Below are 26,514 nucleotides of genomic sequence, written 5' to 3'. Positions count from 1 at the left end.
TTGGGTGGCGTTATTTCATGAAATACCCGAAATATTCCACTCGTTATAGGGCCAATATTCCACTTATCTGCGAATCGTAGAATATTTTCCCAAACTCTTGAAGTATTTCTTGTATTCCATTCAGAGCCATCCAATATAATATAATTGTCTTTTTCTGGCATTTTTACAACAAACTGTTCGTGAGGGTAAACTTACCCTTGAAAAGTTGATTACTGTAAAACTGTATTTGGTTAAAGGAAATGAGTGAATTTCCATTCATTTTTTTCCACTCTCCTTGCAAGTGCTCACTTTGGAGTGAATTTAGATTGAGCATGTTTACTTTTTCAGAGCTAGGGGGAAAAGGCGTACTTTAATTGGTTGTCAATAAAAAATAAACCTCAAATTGCATTTATCATGTTTATGGACCACTAAAACACTTGAATATCATCAAAATAAAAATCAATAGAAAATACCAAATAGTCTTAGATCAATCATTGTATGATATGCAAGTTACAGAATAACAGTACATGTAATAGCAAACCTACTTTTCGATAGATGGCGCAATTTGAAATACATTGCAATACTTTTTATTCTTACAATGTACGTTGTGTGTTTTAAAAATACCACAGAACCTATGCCTAAACGACGCCATCTTTCACTGTTATTTTACTCAGTTAAAGACTGACAGTGTAATATACAAAAATGTGTGCATGTGACTATACAGATTTAATTTCAGCGAATAATTATTAATACACGAAGCCAATCTACTTTCAAATACATCTTTCAAGATGATTGCTAAAGCTACACTTTTGCTAAAAACAGGCTTGCTACATTCTTATAACATTGTAGAGAAGATAATTCGATAATTTGAGAAAAAAGTAATACAAAATGATAAATCCTGTGAGTTCCATCCCGCAATACCCAAAGAGGCGCTTATCATACATTGTATATCTTGAAGGGAAAAGTTGATATTTCAAATCGTGAGTTTCTGTTTACATCACATTACTTGCTTTTCCACGGCCGTCTCGAAGCTCCTGATATTGCGAAATAACACAGAGGAGACAAGTTATCTGGAAGAGAAGAAATCATTTTATCATCATTTATCATCATTTTAAAATGAAGCACACACGTACATGTAGGTCAATACAAACTTGTAGAATTTAATATCGATGGTGTACTGCACAAAGTTAGTAATGACACCCCCCCCCCTCTTCTTTTGTCTCCTATTAAATTTATTTAACATAATGCTTTTTTGACAATCGCGTAATCTTGAATTGCGAATAAATGTAATGAATCAATAAAATTTCTAAACAATGTGAAATGGCGGCATGCAAAATCATCATTCATGTATAATCGTCAATATTAATACTGTAGTTGGATTACACCCTAAATAGCGTTTCTATTATTTTTATATTTAGAAAATAATATCAAATTTTACCATTTTCCCTAATTGCGTGACAAGTGAGAAAAGGCTACCTAAAATACGATGGCACTGGTCTGCATGGTGCTGATAAAAGCAGCACCAAACTAACCAGGGGATGGCGGGGGCTATTCTAGTCACTGCCATTCATAAACTCAAAGTATTACGACTTAGCCCAAGCCTCGTCCGGATCAGACAGCTACTTACGCTTCAGTCACAACTCAGAGCGGCGACCGACCGATTAGTAGCCTGCTTGGGCGCCTCTGGAATGTAGGCATCGCACAACGATTTTTCCCGATTTTTGAAGTCGATCGGGCTCCTGGGGGGGGGGGGCACTTCTATTGACGAGATGATATCATGCGCTACCATGGGGTCTCGAAAAGCACCCTAAAAGACGTATTTTCCATTTTCTGAAAATGCACCCCTTAACCATTGGCGGCGGAAGCCAAAAATTTTAGGAGGGGACAACCAAAAAAATTTTGACAACCAAAAAAAAAAGGTTCCTATGCCCTTAACAAGTATTGGCATGCGAAACCATATCATTAACAAGTATTGGAAACAAAACGATACTCTTGGCAAGTTCCCTGAATTGACCCCCTTAACAAGTACAGCGATATTTTTATTGTTATGTCACGGACGTCGGTCGTCGGTTTTACCTTCACCTTCATCATTGGATTTAGTATAGCCCTACCTCCCACATCTCGCGAAAATCGTACTCTACTCTAAACACGTAATGTTGACTCTTGGAGCAAAAGTACATCCTTTATAAAACATTTTAATCTTAATATTTAATCTTAATTTGACCCTAAACACGTAGCTTTCCTTGCGAAAAGTAAGTACCAGGGTTGTAATAAAAAGCATTTTTATTGATTTTTTTCAAAACGTTTTTTCCCAATAAATGATGTAATTTTCTGTAAATTAATTAATGAGCAAAGCTTTTGATGTCTAAATACATTTTTGCAAAAATTACTAAATCAGAGAAATTACTAAATCATAGAGAATGCCTAAAAAACCCTCACTAAAGTAAGTTGACATTTTATATTAAATTTATTCCTCATACATGTATACGGTTACACTTCGTAATTCCAAAAGTTCGTAATTCCGAAACACATGAATTGCCTATACCTCGATGTTCATTAATCCGAAAACGTAAAAGGTTTCATTAATCCGAACATTTGTGGCGTTATTCCGAAAGTTCGATAATCCGAAAACGAAATAAGGTTCGATGTTCCGAAGGTTCGTTAATCCGAAAACGAAACAAGGTTCGTTAATCATTTCGTTTTCGGACTAACGATCCTTCGGAATTACGAACCTCCCTTCGTTTCCGGACTAACGAACCTTCGGAATTACGAACCTCCCTTCGTTTTCGGACTAACGAACCTTCGGAATTACGAACCTCATTTCGTTTTCGGACTAACTAACCTTCGGAATTACGAAATAAATGTATGCGCATGTATACGTGTAGTCCCACGGTAGTTTGAGTATTGTCAATCTAGGGGGGGAGAAGAATTTGCATTAAGGAGGAAATTGTCATACATAATCTTTGGGCTTTCAAAACTAATTTCAAAATGTTTAATATGCTTTATTTAATTTGAATCAACTATCCCAATTTTAGTGCAAGGAATACACATTTGGATTTAAATGAAGGCCTATGGCTATGAACTACCTATTCTTTTAATTGAGGAATTCTGATCATATGAAGAACAAAAAAATCAGTATAAAATGTTTTTATGCCGCCGTATCGACTGCTATTCAAGTTTTCCTCGTAAAACTGAACTTGCAGTACATGTCTGTTCAATCGTTAAAATAAAGTTAGCTCATACTTCTGAGTATTTCAGTTGATTTCGGGTAGTATTTCTGGGTATGTCTTATAGAACTTGTAAATATTTGGATTTGTAAAGGTGGTTAAATGGTGAAAAACGGCAAAAATAGAGGCGGCTTAGCTTAGAACTTAAAAGGTACTCCAACAACACATCGTCGCATATCGCATAGAGGTTGATCCAGCGGCCAGCTCGCCAGCCGGAGGCTTTGGCGATAAAGGTCACGGTAGCAAAGAAAAGAGCAGACTGCCCGAGTTTTTAGGACTTTGCCGTTGGTACAGGAGCTACGGCAAAAACCCACTTGATTTGCCATAGTTTTTTTTTAAGTTTTGCCGTAAAAAAATCCGGCAAAGTTTTATGCAATGGAAAACTCCGGCATTTTTTTTTGCTGTAGTTTCCTGATTTTTTGCCGTAAAAAACTCCGGCAAAAGTTTTATGCAACGGTGCCCTGGTCTGGAAAAAAGATTTTGAACTTGTATCATAATTTTTTCATTAACTGGGTCTGAATAAAGACTTTGCACTTTTGTGCTATATGAACGCATTATAGGGTTTTAGTTTTTAGTTACTGGGTCTGGAGAAAAGACTATGATTGATTCTCAATTTACTCTTAGCGCATATATTCATAATACGTGCCGTACAAGTTAAAACAACAACAAAGACATTAATTCCACCAGTTTATAGGTCTAGAGAACAGACTAAGCTCGATTTTCATTTTTAGTCCACTGGAATGTCATTATCGTATCTTAGTTTGGACTTATATTATAATTTTTGAAATAACCCGGTCTGGAAAAAAAGACTTTGGACTTATATTATAATTTTTGAAACAACCGGGTCTGGATAAAAAGACTTGGACTTATATTATAATTTTTTTAAAGAACCGGGTCTGGAAAAAAGACTGGACTTATATTATAATTTTTGAAACAACCGTTTGGAAAAAAGACTTTGGACTTATATAATAATTTTTTAAACAACCGGGTCTGGAAAAAAGACTTTGGATTTATATTATAATTTTTTAATTAACCGGGTCTGAAAAAAAGACTTTGCACTGATGTGCTATATGAACGTATTACTACAGAATTTTAGCTTAGAACAGATTCGCCAAAAATCCCTTCAATTTTTGAAGGGATTGTGGGTAAAGTCATTATTACATTTGTGGGCGATCAAAAATTATTACATTTGTGGGTAAAGTGCATTATTACATTTGTGGGTGAAATTATTACATTTGTGGGCATTATTTTTGTGGGCGATTATTATATTTGTGGGTGTAACACCTCCCCCCCCCCCCCACTTGGTTTCCGCACAATGGCCTTGTACTATCGAACGCTCGCATCGTACGCGTCAGATAGAAACTAAGTCCAAACGCTCAAAACTTTGCAATGATCATCCTTCTAAAGAGAACTTGAATACACAGATGATAAAAAATGGTCAAAAACACATTTTCAAAGTCTTAATATTCTAAAATGAATAATTGGGTCAAAACATCTCATCTGTGATTTTGTTGTTTTCTCAACTTTTCCCATAGAAAACACATTCCTTTCAAGTGACCAAAACATTTCACGTGCGAAGAGGGGTCCGATCGGAAGCTAATATCGTAAAAAAAGAAAAACGAATTGACAATTTTTTTTTACATATTTATATTTTGTAGGTAAATGTGTAGTTGTGTATTTATGGTGAAAGTTTGATGAATTTTATGAGAATAATGTATTTGATATGATTGAATTCATGAAAATTTTTCGGTAATACGATCCACTTCCATACGGTTTTTTTAAATTCCTTTTTAATGGAAATTATTTGCAATAATTTTCCAATCATTAACAATAATGAAACAGATACAAATATTAACATAATTCACATTGGCTTTATATATGAAATCACGGGCAATTCGTGTTTTGACATGCACTTTTTATGTAATATCATAACCGCATACCCATGCATGCATCCCCAAAGTAGTCTTGAACAAGGAGGAACGGAACATGACAAAGCGATGGAGAAGGGGTAAATTATTGGGGGAAAGAGAAAGAGAACGAGAGTGGTGTTGAGAAAGAGTTTTAGTAAGAAGAAAATAATACACCACTTACAAATAATAAAAAAATCTAAAATCACATCCAAGGGCGCCGGAAGCGGGGGCACTTGCCCCCACCCCCAAATAAAATTTTGGGGGGGCAAAACGAGATTTTGCCCCCCCCCATGTGCCCCCTGAAAGTAGAAAAAATGATAAATTATTTAAGGACAAAAGCAAACGATTGCACTTTTCTTCCTGAAAATTGTAATTTCCATTGTCAAAAATGAAAAAAATACAATAAAAAAATACATTATCATAGTAAGCCTCGCGTCTTTCGACGAACAGTTCCTCCGTGAAACATACCTTTGATAAGCCCCTTTTCCATCTTATTACAGTGTGATAACGTTTAACCTTTTAATAAATACATTTCATACTAAAAGCGAATGGCAAATTGATAGTGGTCCACCAATGATTAGGTTTATAACTCTATGATGCTGGCTGTGTCGTCTAACAGAAACGCTCAGACCGGACACGATATCACTAACGCGCGTGAACACTAGTTACTCGAGCAACATATGGAATCTATGTCATAGCTGTCAAGCCCAGAAACCATAACATCTCGACAAACTTGCTTCAATTATTTCATTTTCAAATAAATATAAATTCAGTCAGTGCCCTAAAGAAAGGCTTATTTCGAAAGGGTGGGTGCTGTCGCGTTAGGTGCGTCAACGCGAACGCGAAGATTCGTCCAAAGCCCCCCCGGTTTGGCCGAAAGGGTGCGTTGGGAGCGCCACGTCGCGTCGCGTTCACTGGAACGCGCCCTTTCGTCCAAAGCCCCCCCCCCCCGGTTTGGACGAAAGGGTGTGTTTAATAATAATGAATAAATAAATACAAATATTTATAAGAAAGCTGAACAAACAAAAAAGACGAGTGATATGTGAAATTTGCATAGGAACATAAATCATCATATGGCACACACATTCTTTTTTAGGTAAAAAAAACAATGACGGCATGCTGCATGAGGATTTTTCGGTGGAAATGTTTTATGGTGTAATATTGATACATGTAAAAATTATGACTGATTTCAAGGTTCTTTCAAATGAAAAAAAGTAACTTACCTTCAATTTTATACTTTGCAGGTGTGTTTTTATTACAAAGGAAAACATTCGTATACCTGGAGATATTTGGTGTCCCCCAAATTATAAAACTTACGGCAGACATGGCAGATGTGTCCTGGAAGGGCAAGGCCAAAATTGATGTCGGGTCAGCATTCACAACGTTTAACTCTTCAGACCCTACCTTACTATATTTTACACTTGAGACCCTGCCTCAGCATATTTTGTGAGATGTATCTGTTGTGTATGTGTGCGTGTTGTGTGTATAATGATAATAATAATATGTACGTGTTGTTTGTATAATAAAAATAATAACAATAATAATAATAATACTTATAATAATGATAATAATAATAATTTTCACCCCAAAGAGTGAATTTATGGAAATGAATTTGGAGTGAAAAATTGGCGCCAAGTGGCTTATTGCAAGGGTGGGTATCTGATTTTATTATCATTATTATTATCATTATTATTCTTAGTTGAACTTTTCTTTCTTTTCCTCAAATTGTCAATGCTTTAAATGATTGAAAATCCACTATTTTACGTGCAAATTGGCAATGTTTGACAAAATACCTTATATTCAGCTTTCTTATGAATATTTGTATTTATTTATTCATTATCATTAAACACACCCTTTCGTCCAAACCGGGGGGGGGGGGGCTTTGGACGAAAGGGCGCGTTCCAGTGAACGCGACGCGACGTGGCGCTCCCAACGCACCCTTTCGGCCAAACCGGGGGGGCTTTGGACGAATCTTCGCGTTCGCGTTGACGCACCCTAACGGGACAGCACCCACCCTTTCGACATAAGCCCTAAAGAAAATACCAAGGTCATTTCAACTCAATATAGACATGTTGTCAGAAAATTACACGCAGAATAATCATCTGTAGAGGATTATAATTTATAATTTGTGAAAATGGTGAATCCCACTCGAAAGCAAGTTGAGATAATGTTTAGACATGAAAAAAATAAAATCATCTGTGAAAATGTCTTCTTGACCGGACTCATATTATCCGAGATATAAATAAAAATGTAAATAAAGAATATAAAAGAAAAAAATAAGCGTTACAGTACTGCTCTACTATAAAAAAAATCTGAAGATATTTTCACAGCCCCGTATTTTCCTCTATTCCTTTTCATTGGCATGATTGGAAGGCGTTTTGTCTGATACTATTTCAGCTAATATGATATAGCACTTATTTAGCACGTATTTCAGATTCTAAAACTTCTTCCCATTACCTGTTACTAATGAGATCGAGATGGCACCTATGTTCTCTGGTTCATCCCAGCTTTTGTTATTCATGGACGTTTGCAAAAATAAAAAAACAATCCGGGAGTGGGTGGGGCTGCAAGACCTAAATTTTCGAAGAAACTGAAGAGCGAGGGGGTTTGTGATGGGGGAGCTTAAAAATTTCCTAGAATAAAATTGAAGGATTTCGTGCACACTTTTGGTGAATTTTGCCCTCTCGGTCGGCAGCCCCGGCTGCGTACGGTCATGTTTATCATCTTAAAGTCTTTAAAAGGCCTATATTACATTGGTTTGAAACAATTTCGTGTGCAATAAGGCTCGTAATTTGCTGGATCTGCGACCATGATCATAAAGAAACACCAGTCCGGGTCAGAAGGGAGGAAACAGAAGGAGCAAAAATAACTCCAAGACTGTTTAATTCTCAAGAAATTTATTTTTGAATGCTCTTAAAAACGCAACTTTTATACTCCATTTTTACACAAAGTCCTTACCGTGGGGGGGTCCCACAGCCTCTCCCGCTCGATCGCTTCGGTATCTCACACTGTCAAAAATATTGTGCCCCCTTCGGAATTTTGCCCCCCCCCCAAAAAAAAAAAAAAACTGAAAGTGTTCCGGCGCGCCTGATCACATCCATGCAAATTTACAACAATTTTTATTATAGTAACGTGAAAAGGGACTCAATTAAAACTGTTTTTAGTGATTAATGAAGAGGAAAGCAGCAATCAATAATGAGAGTGCGAAGCGCGAGCTCAACATTTTTTTATTTCGACCTGAAATTTGGACAGTCTTAGCGCGTTTTTATTTCAATAAAGAACAAGCTGCAGTGTGTCTCAAACAATTAAATGCGAGCGTGAAGCATCTGAGCTTAATTTTTTGATATACCTACATGATAAAAGAGCATTTTGACAAATTTTGGAAAGAACTTCCAAAGAGGATAGGTATCTCACAAATCAAACAATGCGAGCGCGCAGCGCGAGCTGAGAATTTTGATATAACAATTTGTGTAAATCAAAAAAAAAATAAGGAAGGCTTGATGTGCGAATATTGTGTGCAAATTGATTTCAGAACTGGATATATGAAGTGACATTTAATCCTCTTTGGGATCCATTACACAGGCAATGCGAACGCGAAGCGCGAGCCAAAATTTTTATATAAAGTCTATTTTCCAATTCTTTCCCTCACCGTTTTCTTGTTTCCTTTCGGGGTCGGGCCGGCCGTTACGAGACTGTAAATTACACATCATGGGTATAATACTTATTTCTTACTTTTCTTTCTGTTTTTCGTAGTTTCTATCAAGGAACAGTCTTGGCGGTAAGGTGGGGAGGGGGCGGAAAAAACATATTTGTTTAAAAACAAACTTGTGGTGTCATGGATGCATTTTGGAGGTCAGAGGATGGGGCAGAAGATTTGTCACGTAATTTTAGTTCTCCTAATCATATCAAATAGTAAGGGTATTAGGGTACACGACTAAATCCCCTCCTTTTTGTTCTCCAAACCCTCCTTTAGCGGCCGAATGACAATCAGTGGCGTAAAGGGTCAACAATTTTGAGGGGGTCAGATATGGTGCAAGGTGCCAAATTTCTGAGAAAAAAAACTGTGAGCGAGCAATTTTTTCTTTACTCCAAAATTCTAATAATTGATAGAATTTGGCATTAATATTCAGAAAATAGTTTCACGTTTCACCCTTTTCCCCTTTCACTTTCTTTCTTTGTCTATTTCTTTATCTTGAACAATTTGGGAGTACATACCCCCCATCTGTACCCCATAAGAGACAATACTTACGTTGAGGGCAGTAAATAGCAACCAGACCACAAGATTACCGATCAGGAGAGTACCCTCCAGGCCCTGCGAAAAAGTCCAATAAATTAACGTTATGATATCAAAATTATCATTTCATTTATCTATAATCATCAGGAATTTCAAGATAAGATGCGGTTTCATAAAGCTTGGGGATGTTCACCCTGACGAAAAGTTTGGTATAAAAATAAACATTTTTAAAAATATGTATATTAGTGAAGGTTTGAAGAAAAGCCATCAATGTTATTAGAAGTTTTAATTTGTGACGTCATACACTCTAAAAAATATCGGGTTAAAATGCTCCATGAGGGTATTTATGTGTCCAACCAACATTGAGCATTTCTTTGGGGAATTTTTATTCATCCAGTGTTATGAAAATTTTGTCCATTATAAAGTAATTGCTGCTTATTTCTTAACCTTACTGGACAAAATACTTCCTGCACTGGGTAAAACACTGCCCCAAATTGGTTGGACACATAATTACCCTCGTGCTGGTTACAAATTTCCCCAATACTTTTTTTACAGTGTAAACGAGCAGCTGCCCCATAATAATAATATAAAATGCATAAATTTCAATTTTTCAGTGGTTCATTTTTGGGGCAGGAGTTTCTGCATTTTATCTATAACTCAATAACAATTAACAATAATAATTAACAATAATAATTAACATGTTCACATGATAAAAAAAGAACGAATTCATTATAATGTGGCAATCGAAGAGATAAATAATACTGATAATTAAAGTATACATAAAACCATGTGACTCAGTAAGATCAGTAAAATATAAGGGCTAGCTATTTTAAGCACAAAGGTGCTTGGAGTGATAGCAGACAGGAGAGAGAGCTCTACATGCATGACATGAAAACCATCATGAAATGTAATTTGAAAAAAGATGTCACAAAATATGAAATATTAAAAATCAGAAACTCGATTGGGAAGACTACCAAAATAATAATGGTAAAGAGAAGTGCACGTGCGTGCATGTTGGGTGATTGCAGGTGATAGAATTAGGTATACTTAGAAATTAGAAACTTTTTCAACGAAGCTTTAAAAGAAAAGAGAGATAGAGATGTTGAATATTATGTGGAAAGGCATTCCCAATATCTGGACCATGGTGGCGTGTCTTATGAGCTAGTAACATCCCAGGGTTGGTTAAGTGGAGATCTGTTGAAAATCTTTTTTGTAGACAAAAAAAGATTGCGAAATGGAATCGGAATAGTATTGGTTAAAAATTAATACATGAACTAAGTCGTGAAATATGGGATCAGTGTGTGTAATGTAATGTGAATGTGTGCAGATGCGGAGTGCTTTCTTTTGAAGAGCGAAAATTGTTTCTATTATCACTTATACCCCATACTATGTTGCAGTAAGATAAGTAGGATAAAACGAATAGACCAGTTCGTTGTTAATCCATTTCTTTCATTTGTTTCATTATGATAGGCAGATTTCAAAGCAAGATATTACGTAAGCTTGCCTTACATAGCAAGATGATGAAATTGAATAGAACAGGTGACTAGAATAGCACACCAATGAACACTTTATGAAGGTATTTGTTGCATTCCTACTTTGAATGCATATCATAGCATGTTGCTCAATGTACTTGGCAAACTGTGAAATACCAGTGTTGTTCGTTGGGTTTACTGACGGATGGACTAATATCACTTGGTCTTATCATCAAATGGGCTACAACTTTCGGGCTAAACCCACTAAGTCCAATTCTCTTTTGGTCTAATGACCACTTGGTCTAATAGCCAATTAGTTTAATGACCACTTGGTCTAATAGCCACTTGGTCTAATGCCCACTTGGGCTAATCGTCACTTGGTCTAATTTTCATTTGGTCTAATATATTGTTACTTCGTCTAATGTATTTTATTGTCACTTGGACTAATTGTATTTAGTCTAATATCAGTTCGTCTAATAGTCGGTTGGTCTAATACTAGATGGTCTAATACCAGTTGGTCTACTACTCACTTGGTCCTTTATTCAGTTGGTCTGTATCGCAGTTGGTCTAATCCTCACTTGGTCCATTATTCAGTTGGTCTAATGTGCAGTTAGTCTGATTTCCATTTCGGCTAATTTCCACTTGGTCTAATTTTCACTTCGGCTAATTACCACTTGGTATAATTTCCAGTTAGTCTCACATTCATTTCGTCTACATGCCATTTGGTCTTATTTGTAAAGTATGCATGATGGTGGCTTGTTTTCAATTTTCTGGTGAAATTGTTAAAGTTTCTTTACGCGCGCCGGGTTTGAATCTTCACACGCGCGCCCCGGCCTCGATATGTGAGTACAGTTAGAGTGACGTATATTTCCATCCCCAAATTTTGAAAATATGGGGATTTTCAAAAGTCTGTAGGGATGAAAAAAAGTATTTGGGGATTGAACAAACTTTGGGAATTTCGAAGTTTTTGGTGAAAAGCAATAAAATTTGCTATTTTTCTGTAAAATAATACTAACATACAATCATAGAGATGGAAAAATATGATTTTTTTTAATCTACCTCTATGTATACGATCTACTGTAGATAGTTAACGGCTGGCTTAACCCAATCAGGGTTCCCAGCTTTTCAAGACAACAAAAATCCCTTATTTTTCTCTGATGAAGATTGAAAATTCCCTGATAATTATTTAAACCGATTCCCAGTTTCTCATGTTTTCTAAGTTGTTACAGTGAATTACATGATTATCATTATACAAGTCATGTATATATTTATAATTTTCAATTATTATGGACCAGTAGGCACATACTTGTACTCTAGTAAAAGAAGCTACAAAAGAAATTTAAACATCATAACATGTCATTCAATAAATGTTGTTTTAATATAATATTATAACCAAATATAACAGAGTCTGACTATCGTGCTTTCGACTTTTGGGTCGATTAAAATTCCCTGATTTTGCCCTCATTTGAGGCATTTTCCCCTAGGGATTTAAAGGCAATTCCCTGGTTTTTCCCTGACTGGATATTTTTTTTATCCCTGATTTCCTTGATTTCCCTGATGGGCTGAGAACCCTGCCAATCCATTTTAAGGAGGAGGCGAAGAAGTAGAAAAAAAAAACTGAAAAACTACTGTGGTGATAACTGATAAAGGTCTGCAAGCGTAGACTATATTACATGACTCATTCTGACGTGTAATAACATATCATAGTCTACGCTTGCAGACGTTTATCAGTTATCACCACAGTAGTTCTTCAGCTAACCAATAAAACCTGTCTAGTGTTATCGAACTATATCTAACTGGTCTGGTATTTGCCTCCAAACTAACTAATGAAATAACTAAACAAAATATTCATATTCATTTTGTAACTTTGTAACTTTTGGAATCCCCAAACTGCAGAACTATTACTTCTTTTCCATCAAGTTCAAGTATCGTTCGTAATGGTGCATCACAATGATTTAAAAGAGGCATAAACTTGGTGCTTATCTTATTAGATTTTATACCACCAAGTCACTTTAGTACAAATGACCTTCCTCTGATCATGCGTAGAATCTTTTGATCACGCACAGAAAGGAACTACGAACTGGCTTACTATGGCTTTTTTGAAAGATAATATTTTAATCAATATCAAATCCCCATCCCTCTGGATGCCAGCATTTAAATATTGTAAATGTGACTCCAGATTAAAAAATTGGTTTCTTGTCTTTTCAATTATAGGTATGTTCATCTATATTCATATTGTTACGGGACATATATTTAGTTTGAATGTGCTTAAAATACATAAAATTTGTTTTTCTTATAATTCGGGAGGGTTTATTAGCTTTGAACCACATTGCTAATTTCTTCGATTCTGAAATAAGTGTTGGGACTATCTGTTGATAGACTGAGGGTAGAATAATACCCATTTTTTTTAGAAAATGACTTTTCATTGATTTTATTTAAAATCATGATACTTGGGAAGCTGCTAACCTATGACGTCACAAATCAAACAAATTAAAATTGTAAAGACTTTTAAAATATTTGATGTATTTTCACCGATATTTATTATTATTTATTCTATCCCTTTTAAAATGAAGTTTTGTTAAGGTGAACTTCCGTTTAAAAGTTCCGCATAACTTTGTAGACAGCTGCGCAGTACGTGTTCTTGTGCTAATTTTTCCCTATATAGTGTTTAAACAAGCGGGGACGGAGAATGATTTCCATTACAAACTTTGTAAAAAAAAAGATAAGTGTACACATATTTACACATTCCTAAGTACACATTAAGAAGTGCTGAGGCAAGCCCTTAAAATTTTCTGAAAACATTCCTCCATGCTTATTTTTGCTTATCGGCCTCCAGCACCTAACACAATATAATTTCTTAAATCAAGTTATTCATGCTATTATTTCCATCTTTTTTCATTTCTATTTCGAACAATAAAATATGGATTTTCATTTTTGTTTGTTGATTTTCATTCATCCCGACATAATGTTATATTATTTAAAGGGGAGTTAACTGTGTATGGTCTTTCATGGACTGTATTATAAATGTATAGTCTTAAAAGTCTTAAAATATACGTGTTTTTTAGATATCTACTAATACTATAAAGAGAATAAATTAAACCTTGAATTATATTTGTATAGAGACACTAAAATGTTTCGTTTTGCTACTTTGTAACATAATTTTTGAGGTATAAATGTATTGAGTAGTTGATTAACATGTTATCATTCAAGTTAATCTATATTACTAGACTACACTAGCATTATGGATCAGGACACTGGTTGTTGTTATTGAATATGATGGCGCTCTTCAATCGTAAGTAGGACGTCGTCGGCAAAGGCGATCCATACAACGTTAAACCATTGGTGACGATTATATGACGTATTAATATTATACACAACAAAGAAAGTAAGTCCCCCTAAATCAAATTGCTGTAACTTTTGAACCGAATTATTTTGAGATATGATATTTCATGGGTAGTTTTCTATACTCATGAAGCAACTCCTGGGGAAAAATGAGATTGATCGGTTGAGTCATGCATTAGTAATTAAAGATTAAATTAAAAATGATCATTTTTGAAAGTCACAAGAGTCGTTTTTCAGATTGTGCAAATACAAAGTTGGGCAAAAATTGTTTTTAGGTGAATTTTATGGTGTTATGCTTAAGTTTTTTACTATCCATCATTTAACCACTTCAGACCAAATTTTGATATCGTATGTTCATGGTTGAGTGAGCACGATGTATTGCAGGGGACGCGGAAGCGGGGGGGGGGGGGGCTGGGGTCTTCAACCACCCACTTTTTTCCATAAGCAAGTACAAAAATGTAATACGATTGTGATTTTTGGCATGGTCAGCCCCCCCCCCCCCTTTGAAAACTGCTCTACGGCCCCTGTATTGTGACGTATCATCATAGGGTTGTTTGGTAGTATCTTCTTCAACTTGTTAGATCATGTTAACATTTGAAAATGTTGATGGCTCCCCCGATTATAGGCCCCTCCCCCATTTAAAATTCTGGATCCACCATTGATCTGTCCATACATTCAACTGACCCTGAGAAATTGTTAGTAAAAGAATACATTTATGCAGTATAAAGAGTATTCATTCATAAGTTTTCGAATGTGCTCGCTCAACCATGAAAATGGTTAAAGTTCGGAAAGTGTTTGGTGATTAATGATGGATGATAAAAACAACAACAATTAAAGACACATTTGAAACCAAATTTGCCCCCAATATTCACTTTATTACCCTTTAAAATGAGTCTGTGATATTGAAAATACCAATTTTCCCAATTTGATGCGTGCTCACTCATCCATGAATAAACATATCGATTTCACTTTTGCACAGAATTCTGCCCATAGATTGATAAACATTACTGCCAAACGACATTGCTAAAGACAGCCTTGAAAAAAAGTTCCACCATATTGAATAAGGGGTTACGTATGGTTAAACATATATGCACCCATAATGTACACAAGACAAGTCTATGAGAGAGGAAGTCAAAATTTTAACAAAAATGAAATGAGGATTTGTTTCATGGACGGTTTTTGTTACTTCTGCCAACAGTTATTTCATGAAACTTCGCACATTGCTTCAGTGTAACCATATTATAAGGTCTTTGAGTGTAACACTATCCAACAGGTGCGTTAACCAAAATAACCATTCGATACGGTACAGAGTGGGGCCAAGGCCTTGAACTTTCTTCTCATTTGCATAATTTTCGAATATTGTGTGCTCACTGATATATTAAACATCGGGATTTTCATAAAATTCAAATCAAATGTGCAAGGAGTTTTGTGACAGATATCCATAATTACAAATTGCATTTTTTCTAATAACGTAAAAAAGAGCTAATCACATTCCACATGTTCATTCAAGCGTAAATGTTTAATTTGACACCTTTGAATCATTGAAGCATGTTAATTGGTCATGAACATAACGAAAAAGTTGAGAAAAGATCATTTTCAGCTACCAAAATGAAGCAATACTTGTCTACGATATTTGAAAATCGCATTTTTGTTTCCAATAAATGTTCATTGAGCCGTGAAACGATGAATATTGTTGAAGATAGTCTTCCCCAAAATAACTGTCATCATATTCTAGCAATTTTATTGATAGAAATGTGTAAAAATCCAATTATAGCAAATTTGGACTTGAGTTAATTCAACCGTGAAATTTAGCGAAAAAAGTTGTATCGTCTCTTAGAAAGTACCTTTTACAAGCCTTCTGACTATTTTTCATGATGAGAATGTGGAATTAGTTCCAATAAAATGGAATCAAAGTCATGATATTTTGCTTGTGACTTTTGAAAAGTGACATTTTTGCCTTCTGACGGTGCTCACTGAAGCATGACGTACGATACGTCCACAGCATTTACACAGAGGGTAGCTTATAAAATCACCTATACACGCTCATGTAAAAGTATATATCAAAAACTCGCACTGGTTCGGAAATTATTGATGTTTGTTCAGGGGGGGGGGGCTTACTTTTTTTGTTGTGTATAGATTAGTCACCCATCCACCTATTGTATTAGTAGGTCCTACAAGATTACACATCTTCGAGGAATAACATTTTAATACAAATAGAGAAATCAAATATCGCGCGTGCTCAATGATTGTTCGTGGAAAAGGGCACATCAGCTAACCAATCGGCTATACTAGTAATTGGTAATAGAGACAATTTCTTGAAATCTTCGTTAAATAAAAATTCAAATGTGAAATCACATACAATTTCACGTCCTTCTTATTCTTTTGTTTTGTCTTTTCTCATTAATAAGAAATATCAATCCTTCTTTCATGTCTTATGTTTGAAGGTAATGACACACACCTAACTGTCAAAACGGCTAGTGGCATATATAAAACATAATAGTTCCCGTGTATAATCGGGATTAATTAACAATTGTTTTAGATTCGGGTCATTCATCTTAAGTTTATTAAGCATAATGCGTCTCTCCTTTACATATTTTGAACGAAATAAAATATAATGTTCAATAGTCTCAAATACATTGCACACCTCACAGAGGCCTGAAGAGTTCTGTTTAATTTGAAACATAATTTAATTTGCACTTACCTACTGTGATTTGATGAAGGAGGCATTCCTCTTTCCGAGAAAAACCTTTTCTATATGCCTGCTTAATACATTATCATGAATAGCATATAAAAATCTACCATTTCTAGAAGTATTCCAATCTGCTTGCTAGACACCTTTATAAAATGTCATACGTGAGCAAGTAAGTTCATTTATAGTGTTTGGTAAAACGATGTCTATAAAATTTTTCGCGGCTCCTTTCTTGGCAGCTTTATCGACGATCTCATTGCCGTTAATATTACAATGTGAGGGAATCCATTCAAAATTAATACAGATATCTTTTAAACTAAGTTTATGAATTTTGAATAAAATTTCATTAACAATAGTGTATTTTATGAAATATGAATCGATCATATTCAGTGCTGACAAAGAGTCGCAAAAAATTACAACTGAACATGGTTTATCAAAGGAGTCTAACCACTCAAGTGCCATTAAAATGGCCATGAGTTCAGCTCTCATGATACTTACATTAGATAACCTGAAACACTTTTTTATTTTATACTGAGGAACATAAAATGCTGCCCTAGTTCTAAAATTATCGTTTGGATCCATCAGTATATATATGTAAATAACCATTCCACACAATTCCAATTCTTTCTAGAACGACAGATTTCATCGCGGCCGTTAGCATATCCTTTTTTCTAAATATACGATGTGCATAAATTGACACAGGAGGGCGGGACAAACGCCATTTCGGGATTTTTGTTAATAAGTTGTCTTGCTCCTCTACAAGTACCTCATCACTACAGGCTCAAAGATTGAAAGGCCTTTCCCCTTCCTTCCATTCATGTCTGTTCGTATGTTCAATGAGAATTTCTCTACTTGGATGACATGAAGTGCTAAACAACAAATAATATCTAAATTTATCATTAAAGAGTTTTCTCCGAAGATACAACGGTAAATTCACCGGTCAAAACTTGTAGAGACTCTAATGATACATTGTATATCGTTTCTGTAATGATTTTCAAAGCTCTATATTGTATAGAGTCAAGCTTTTTATTAAGAGATGTACAGGCAGAATCATACATTTCACTTCCATAGTCTAAAACAGATAAAATAAGACCTTTGTATATCATCATCAAAATTTCATGCCTATTCCCCCAGGACGTACCCGAAACGCAACGTAATAAATTCCCGGGGGGGCCACTTCCATTCACGAGTGGATACCATGCGCGACCATGGGGTCTCGAAAAGCACCCTAAACACGTAATTTTCATATTCTAAAAAATGCACCCCTTAACAAGTATTGGCGTGTGAACCCCCACCCTTAACAAGTATTGGCGTGTGAACCCCCACCCTTAACAAGTATTGGAAACAAAACGATGCTCTTGGCAAATATTCCCTGAAATGAACCCCTAAACAAGTACAGGAATGTTTTATTGTTACGGGTCCTTCGGTCGTCGGCTTTACCTTATTTGGTTTAGTACGACCCCACCTTCTACACCTCGCGCAAATCGGACTCTAAACACGAAGTGTTGGGGCAAAAAGGACATCCTTTATAAAACATTTTCATTTTGTTTTATCATCCTCGCAAATTCGACCCTAAACACGTTAATTTCCTAGCGAAATAGATACCCTTTTTCATTATTTTAGTGTTTTTGACACCCTTATCACGTTACGTACGTAACGTGCCCTATCGTGAAAAAGACATCCTTTTTACGTGTTTTTTTGGTCGCGCATGGTATCCACTCGTCAATGTAAGTGGCCCCTCCGGGAATAAATTTAATCTTTTCTTACATTAATCGCATTAATGTGGCTAGACCAAGTTAGTTTCGAGTCTAACCACATACCAAGAAATTTGAACTGCTCACAATAAGGCAAAACATGCCCATTTATTTTCAAAGTAATATCTTTCTTTTGTTTATTGGTAAAAACTAAAACTACAGACTTAGTGTGAGAAATATTTAATTTCCATCTCCAGCACCAGATTTCGATTTCATGGAGGGCTTCTTGCAGCTTTTGGCGAACAAGATCTAAGTTTGAGCTAGTAAACCAAATTGCGATATCATCTGCATAACATGATAGTTTTACTCCACTTTCTTTAATCTTTAAGTCAATTAACATCAATGTAAAAATGACAGGACTTAATGAGCTCCCTTGCGGGATTCCATGCTCTAATACATACTTTTCTAACATACTATTGTTAACTTTCACGTTACAAAATCTATTTCTTAAGAAAGCTCTAATAAAGAAAAATAATTTTCCACTAATATCCAACATTGATAATTTTTTCAAGAGACCTCCTTTCCCAAACGAATCATACGCCTTTTCCAGGTCTAGAAAAACTGCAACGGTGTATTTTTTTCTCCTTCAATGCTTTCAAGCCTGACTAAATGATCTTTGACACTACGATATTTGCGGAATCCTGATTGAAGTGGGTTTAACGTTTTCTTATTATCTAAAAACCAATTCAGACGGTTTTTAATCATTTTCTCCATGACTTTAAACAGGGTTGATAATAAAGAAATAGGTCTATAGGACGACACTAAACTAGGATCCTTTCAAGGTTTCAAAATAGTTATTTGAACAACTTCATACCACTGACTAGGGAAATGTGAAGTTTTCCATGTCGTTGTACAGATCTAAAATAACATCAAGACAAGCGCTATTTGGGGTAAGTTTTTTAACATAATCGAATGAATATAATCCTTACCTGGCGCTGAGTTTTTCAAATCTTGTAAAACACTCTTCATTTCATTCATGTTAAAATCGTCATTAATGCAGTCATCATTCGACATTTCTTTACATAAATTATCTTCATTTTCACCATCATTATGATAAAAAGATCTGTCAATAGACTTGAAAAAACGGGCAACCGCATTAGCCTTATCTTCAGATTCACTAACGATATTGCCGTCAACGATTAGATTGTGGAAAATATGAGTGTTCATTGCGCTATCTCTCATTCCTTTTACTTTTTTCCATACTTTTCCGATATCTGTAAATCTATTCATTTTACCGCAGTATTTAGACCAATAGTCATATCTTGCTCGCCGTTGCACCTTCTGAGCAAATGCTTCTTTTATCAAGTATAGTTGAACATCATTTCTATCATAATGTCTTCGTAATCTGTTTTTAATGTGATTTCTCTCCGCCACCGCTTTTTTTACATGCTTCGTTCCACCAGGGAGTTATTTTACCTCTGTTTTCACCACCTATTCGCACTCGACGAATACACCTTTTCGAAGCATTCAAGATTACCTAAACTATCATATCATATCGTCCTTGAATATCCAAACTACATGCCGAGTAATGTCTCTTGTAATTTAGATTAAGTAATTAATTTTTAATAGCTTTTCTATACTCTTCCCAGTTTACGTTTCTAAAACTCTATATCTGCGTTTTCATTAATATTTACGTTATTTGTCTGTATTTATTTCAACACGATTGCATTGTGGTCACTGCCAAAGTTATGAGTAGTAGAGGACTCGAGATGGCGCTATCGGTTCGTATCTGCTTTAAACCCACCATGGATATACTTCTTCATTCTAATGTCCCCTTTTGCCCTTTCTGTTTGATTTTCTGTTTGATGGGGCCCTGATCGTTGTATAAAATGGTAACTACCATAGTAACGGTGATCAACAGCCAATTAAAAAGCAAGGATTCCATGGCAAAGTTACCATAATGGTAACCTTAATGCAACTGGTCCCTAGGCCCAGGGCCTCGCTGGTTGAGGCTGGTTTACCCTCTTCTTCCTTTCTGGCATTTCATATATTCATATTTAATAAATCAAATTCTATTTTATTTCTTTGTTGGAATTACATTGTAATTCTGATTTAATATCCAAGAACAGCAAAGGAAAACAGAGCCTTTACTCTTCGCAAGAAAAAAGAATAACTTCCAATTTTGAGCATTAAATTCAAAGTTTTGTTTTACAAGAGACTAACCAGCTACATTCGACGAATTGCCGACAAATCTATCAATATGGAGAGCAATGAAACAAGTAGCACTGTAGAAATTGAAAAGCTAAGATATTGTGAAACTCTTGGAGGCGTATAAATTCATGAAGGTAATACGACAGCACAATTATAATATAGGGTTAAAAAAAAAAACCAAATATATCGCTTTGCTACTAACTTTTACTTAGCTCCCATGGATTTGATGAAAAAAAAGAAAAAAAAAACGAAAAAGAATTTACAGATATTGAAATCACCTTGAACTGTTATTTTTTTAACGTCTTAGATTTTATATGATGATATAGTTTATATCAAACAAACGTCTGCACATTTTACGAAAGAGATAAGAAATCAATTAATCATTTCAGGTAAATATTGCTGAACTCTATGAGTTAAGATTTGAAGTGCGATTCATCATAACAAACGTCAAAACTACTTTATAGAACCATCCGAAACCTGTAGCTTATGACTTAATTATGGGGGATTGTTTTCATTTTCCAGGTTTTCCCCCCTTTAATTCCTGGAGTACAAGTAATAACAATGAATATTATTTACGATAGAGTTATAACAGCCATATCGCATCATTGATTTCGTTAGTGTTACGAAGTCGCAGAGTGTCTTAGTCACACCAGCGAAACTGACTTCTGACCGATCTAAGATATTATGTTATTACCAAAGGCATACCTACGGAGCCTTTAAAGTGCCATCGACTTGACGACTTGGTGAGATGTCGACTTATAACAGGTTATGTCGAGATGGCGAGATACGTTATCTCGCCAAGTCGACTTATAAAAGGTTATATCTCGAAATGGTGAGATACGTTATCTCGCCAAGTCGACTTATAAAAAGTTGTATGTCAACTTGGCGAGATATTTGGACTCTCGCTGGTCTTGGACACTTCATATCTCGCCATGTCGACATACAGTGTGTCCCAGAATAAACGAAACCGAGATTTAGCGATCATTTATCATAACTTAATCATAAATAAAATCGACAAATGACCTACCAATTTAAAGCTCAGATTCTCCTCTTTCATCTGATATTACTTAGATTATTTTTCATTCACGCATGAGTGAGCAAATACAATTTGAAGAAAGGATACCAAAAACTCATTTGGCGGGGGGTATCTGGGTTTCAAAAAGAAAACCACATTTCTGAAAAGTTCAATATCTGCTCTTTAATTTGGTACCTCAATTACAGAAAATGGTCAAGAAATAAAAAAGTTCTGGTCATTTGAAATAAGGCTTGTATTTCCATAATTTCATGAGATAAACGTGTTTTCACCGGTTTCCCACAGAAGCTTTCGCATGGTGAACAAAAGATTTAATGCATGGCTGATCGTCAACAAAACAGAGTGTCGAGTGAGTTTGAAAGCCAGCCTAAATAACCTCTTCATTTTATGAAATTATTGAAATTCAAGCCTTATTTCAAATGACCAGAACTTTGTTATTTCTCGACCATTTTCTGTAATTTAGGTATCAAATTAAAAAGGAGATATTGAACTTTTCGAAAATGTGGTTTTCCTTTTGAAACCCAGATACCCCCCGCCAAATGAGTTTTTGATATCCTTTCTTCAAATTGTATTTGCTCACTCATGCGTGAATGAAAAATAATCTAAGTAATATCAGATGAAAGAGGAGATTCTAAGCTTTAAATTGGTAGGTCATTTGTATATTTTATTTATGATTAAGTAATGATAAATGATCGCTAAATCTCGGTTTCGTTTTTTCTGGGACACACTGTATAGATCGACTTGGCGAGATAACGTATCTCGCCATGTAAACATATAACTTTTTATAAGTCGACTTGGCGAGATAATGTATCTCGCTACGTCGATGTCGAAATGGTATCTCGCCAAGTTGATGGCACTTTAAAGACTTCGTACATACCATCAATCGATTTGAAATTGTTTTCGTTGGTGTGACCAAAAGCATTACTTTCTGAATAGGTAATGTTTTGCACACGACACATGCTTTGTTTTTTTTTTTGGGGGGGGGCTTGATTAATCTTGATCAAATAACGCAGCAAATTTATTTAGCTTTCGACTTTTGTTATCTTTGTGATTGGAAGAGGACATCAATCAAACATCAAACTTGGCTCAATAAAACAGTAAAACTGATCTGACTCAATGTAAATTTTGGATGAGATTATTGACTAACCTGACCGAAGTCTATTTGAGTAAATGGGAACGTTTTCGAGGATGAATAATCGCATCACAATGTGCTCTTTTTCAGATTTCAAAATATATATTATTGTGTAGCACAGAAGACAAAACCACAATGTTGAAAAAAAAGATCTTTTAGGAGCATTATTTGTAATTTCATCATCGAAGCCGGGGGGAGGAGGGGGTGTGCAGCCAATACCAGTGTGAGTTGATCATCAGCCCTATACGTAAATGTGTTAAAACAGTATGAGTTCTTTGGCTTAAAGCTAACACCGAAATGCGTTTATAAAAAAGCAAGAATTTTTTATGACTGGAGTTCCAACAGGCAACAAATTTATTCAAGCAGCTGTAATTCATTTCTAAAGAAGCACAAAAGAAAGAACAGCAATAAGGACCTTTTGATGTCCGTCTCTTCAAAACCGCCAGTTTCAGTGAAGAAAGCAGAGGGGTGAAATTTTACGAATATCCATTTGTATAAATTTTCCATCTTTCATATTAATAAACAAACCAAAATTTGAATGCATGACAAAACATCGATAACCAAGCACTATTACGACGAGATATTTGCCCAAATTATATCAATTAACCTGTAATTGGTGAAAAAAGACAGAATTTGACCTTTACTGAAACCAGATTTGAACACTTTTCCGATCGTTTGCGGCAAATGAAAATTTCAATTGTGGTCTGTAGAATATTGTTGTTCATTACTGTATATGCCAGATGAGTGCCCGCACATGCCCAGTCGAGCAAATTTGAGTCATATTATAGATGATATGGACTGCTATGAGAGGCATGGTTGTTTCTATAGAGGCTCAAGGGGACCACAACGCGACTATATGCCTGAGGGCATGGTCTGGCCGATGCGGTACCCGCGAGCCGAATTGAAACAACAATGTCTCGAATATAAAAGCAGTCCATATATATTTTATGAACCGAATTATAAAACGTTAAATCAAACTAAACTAATAACGATTAATGTTATGTTAGAAAGAGCAGTGTCCGTCTAATATTTTCACCCGACTCACCTTTTGCGAGCATGCATTTGAGCGAACTGCGACAAGACTTGATGATTGATACATCCTAATGTCCTTGATAAGTTAATTTTCTTTTCAATAAATGCCATATATTTTAACAGGAATTAACAAGCAAAAGTCAAAGATCGGCATCGTTCCATCGATATGTCATATCCGTTGCGCGCATTTGCGCAATATTAGCGCGTAAATGCGCGAATTGTCTAATTTTCGATCAAATCGCGCGGATATTTATGGTATCCGCAATCACCGCAGAAAGCAACAATTTGCATGCAATCAAATGGGGATCTCAGCCAAATTTTGCCATGCCTATCGTTAAGGGGTGGGTCAGGGGGCAACGGGCAGAAATCTCGTTAACTATGCCCGTTGCCCTTGGTTACCGCCTTAGTTTGTTGTTTTGCAGGCATGTTCGTTTACATGACCTCAGTTTTGACCAATCAGAGGAACGGATTATTCGACATTCTTAGAGAGAAGTTTTTAATTCAGGATATATTGCATAGTTTATTTCCGCATGCCTCCGAATTATGTATGATGGGGTGTCCAAACTTCGCGCACTTTTCAAAAATATTCATCAGGCTTAATTTTGTTCACAAAATGTTCATAATTTATACAAAACCAATTCAAGAAACAGTTACCACATTGACGGCAAGATCATAAACTATAAAATCATGGACGAAAATGTAAAGTAGGTCAAGGGGTTTCGCCGGTATCGCGATCTCAAAATTCTATTCCGATCGGCGAATGCGGGCTGTGCTGGAAAACCGTTCAGAAAAAGTGTGACCTAACTTCGCGCACCAAAGCTTTTGTGGAGATTTAAACAAAAACTCAAGTTCAAAAAGTGAAATATTTATATCAGAATGATGACAAAATGCTATGGAATCGGTTAGTACCACATTTTACTCACATTTTTGATGATTTCTGCTTGCAAAATGGTGATATGGTGATGCTTGTTGATTTCTTCAAAACGGGCGCCAGCGGTGACAAATTTGCCGATCTTTTGCCAATATTTTCATGAATACTGAACTCATCCTAAAGAAACTTTCACCAAAGGGTAATTTTAGGTCGCTTTTCACGTTAAGATATCAGATTTTAAGGATATTGGCTAGTTTTTGAGATAATGACCGTCCGCGAAGTATGGACACGCGCGAAGTTTGGACTCACTGCCATACTACACCTATAACCAGACCAAGATGCGGTGAAAAAGTAATTATCATCACAAAAGCATATTTCCCTTTATGTTGACCTATAGCTGCGGAGTCATGCGGGAATCATTTGTCTACACAATTGCAAGAGATGTTGAGCAAAGTGCATGCCTGACATACTTTCTGCTAGCGCCTTTTAACCTTGTTCAAAGAAATTTTATTTGCTGTTACTCCATCTCATTTGAACCCTGCTTGGTTTAAGCAACACCGGTCATGTGTAAAAAAAAATATCGATTTGATTCCAAATATCATGTTTCAAAACTCTGGTGTTAAAGAGATACCGGTGTTTTTGCAATGTACAAGCCTTTCAACCTGTCGACGACCTAGCTTAATACACCGCGCCAGCCACGCCCCGTCCCTACTTACGCCCCCAATCAGTGAATACAATAGAGTACCGAAGTCTGACGTCATCATATTTGGGTAGAGCATGATAAAATACCTCCACAACCCTAATTTAGTACGAATCGGACCATGGGGGCCTGAGGTATGACCTTATAAAGATATAAGTTGCTCCATTGAAGTCGATGTCTTATTGGACTGGTTTTACATTAGACATCAATAGGGCTAATTATGTATTCATGAGGTCATATCTAAGGCCCTCAAGGACCAATTAGCACCTAATTTTTGGTATTGGAGGTATTTCATCATACTCTACCAAAAAATGGTATAAAAGTACTGAAATGCAAAAAAAAAGTTTTTTGTGACGTCATCACTTTAGTACTCTTTAAACTTACGGCTAAGGCAAATGTTACAATCCAGGCGATGGCTTGAAGAACCATGAGCAGAAAAATAGCTACCATGTATGGGATTAGCATCTCTTTATTATCCTGAAAGTGAAAAGAAATACATATCAGTATAGAAGCTGAAGTCATACAAACGAAACTGACTCAAATGTTAAAATCGTTATGTTATATTAACGGTGTATTTGACACGCCCACCAGCGGAAAACTTCCCTTATAGTCACGCTTACTTTTAGTATGCTTTATTTTCTTGAATCTTTAGTAGACACACCCAACATGCATAGTATGAGGTTGAGTCCTTTATCTTGTTACTACCCAGGACACGCCCACAATGACATAAAATTATGGGGGCAATTATGACTTGAGCATACATTGGACACGCCCCCTAAGAGGACGATATCTTGCCTTCCTAGAACTTACTTTCGACACACCTACAAGAAGGACAATGGACGCGAAGATTAGGAAAACGGCTACGATGATGTCAATACTGTATGCCGCGTAGATTCCGTCAACTGCTGGACCTATATGTAATAAATTACCACAAAATTTAAATGTAAATGGAATGAAATAATCCTTAATGACGAACTTTTATCTAGGT

The 26,514-nt window shown here is 35.7% G+C and overlaps 1 long non-coding RNA gene across 1 annotated transcript; it reads right to left on the bottom strand.

The window, feature by feature from the left end:
• Positions 1 to 540: 540 nt before the first annotated feature.
• On the bottom strand, positions 541 to 26,514 carry LOC121407275. Its single transcript, XR_005968901.1, has 4 exons — positions 26,337 to 26,514; positions 25,911 to 26,003; positions 9,366 to 9,428; positions 541 to 1,049 (listed from the first exon to the last, which is right to left on the bottom strand). It is a non-coding gene; the product is annotated as an uncharacterized LOC121407275 (long non-coding RNA).

Source organism: Lytechinus variegatus, chromosome 1 (assembly GCF_018143015.1).
Source record: "Lytechinus variegatus isolate NC3 chromosome 1, Lvar_3.0, whole genome shotgun sequence".
Classification (NCBI taxonomy): domain Eukaryota; kingdom Metazoa; phylum Echinodermata; class Echinoidea; order Temnopleuroida; family Toxopneustidae; genus Lytechinus; species Lytechinus variegatus.
This window is presented reverse-complemented; position numbering and strand designations above follow the sequence as displayed.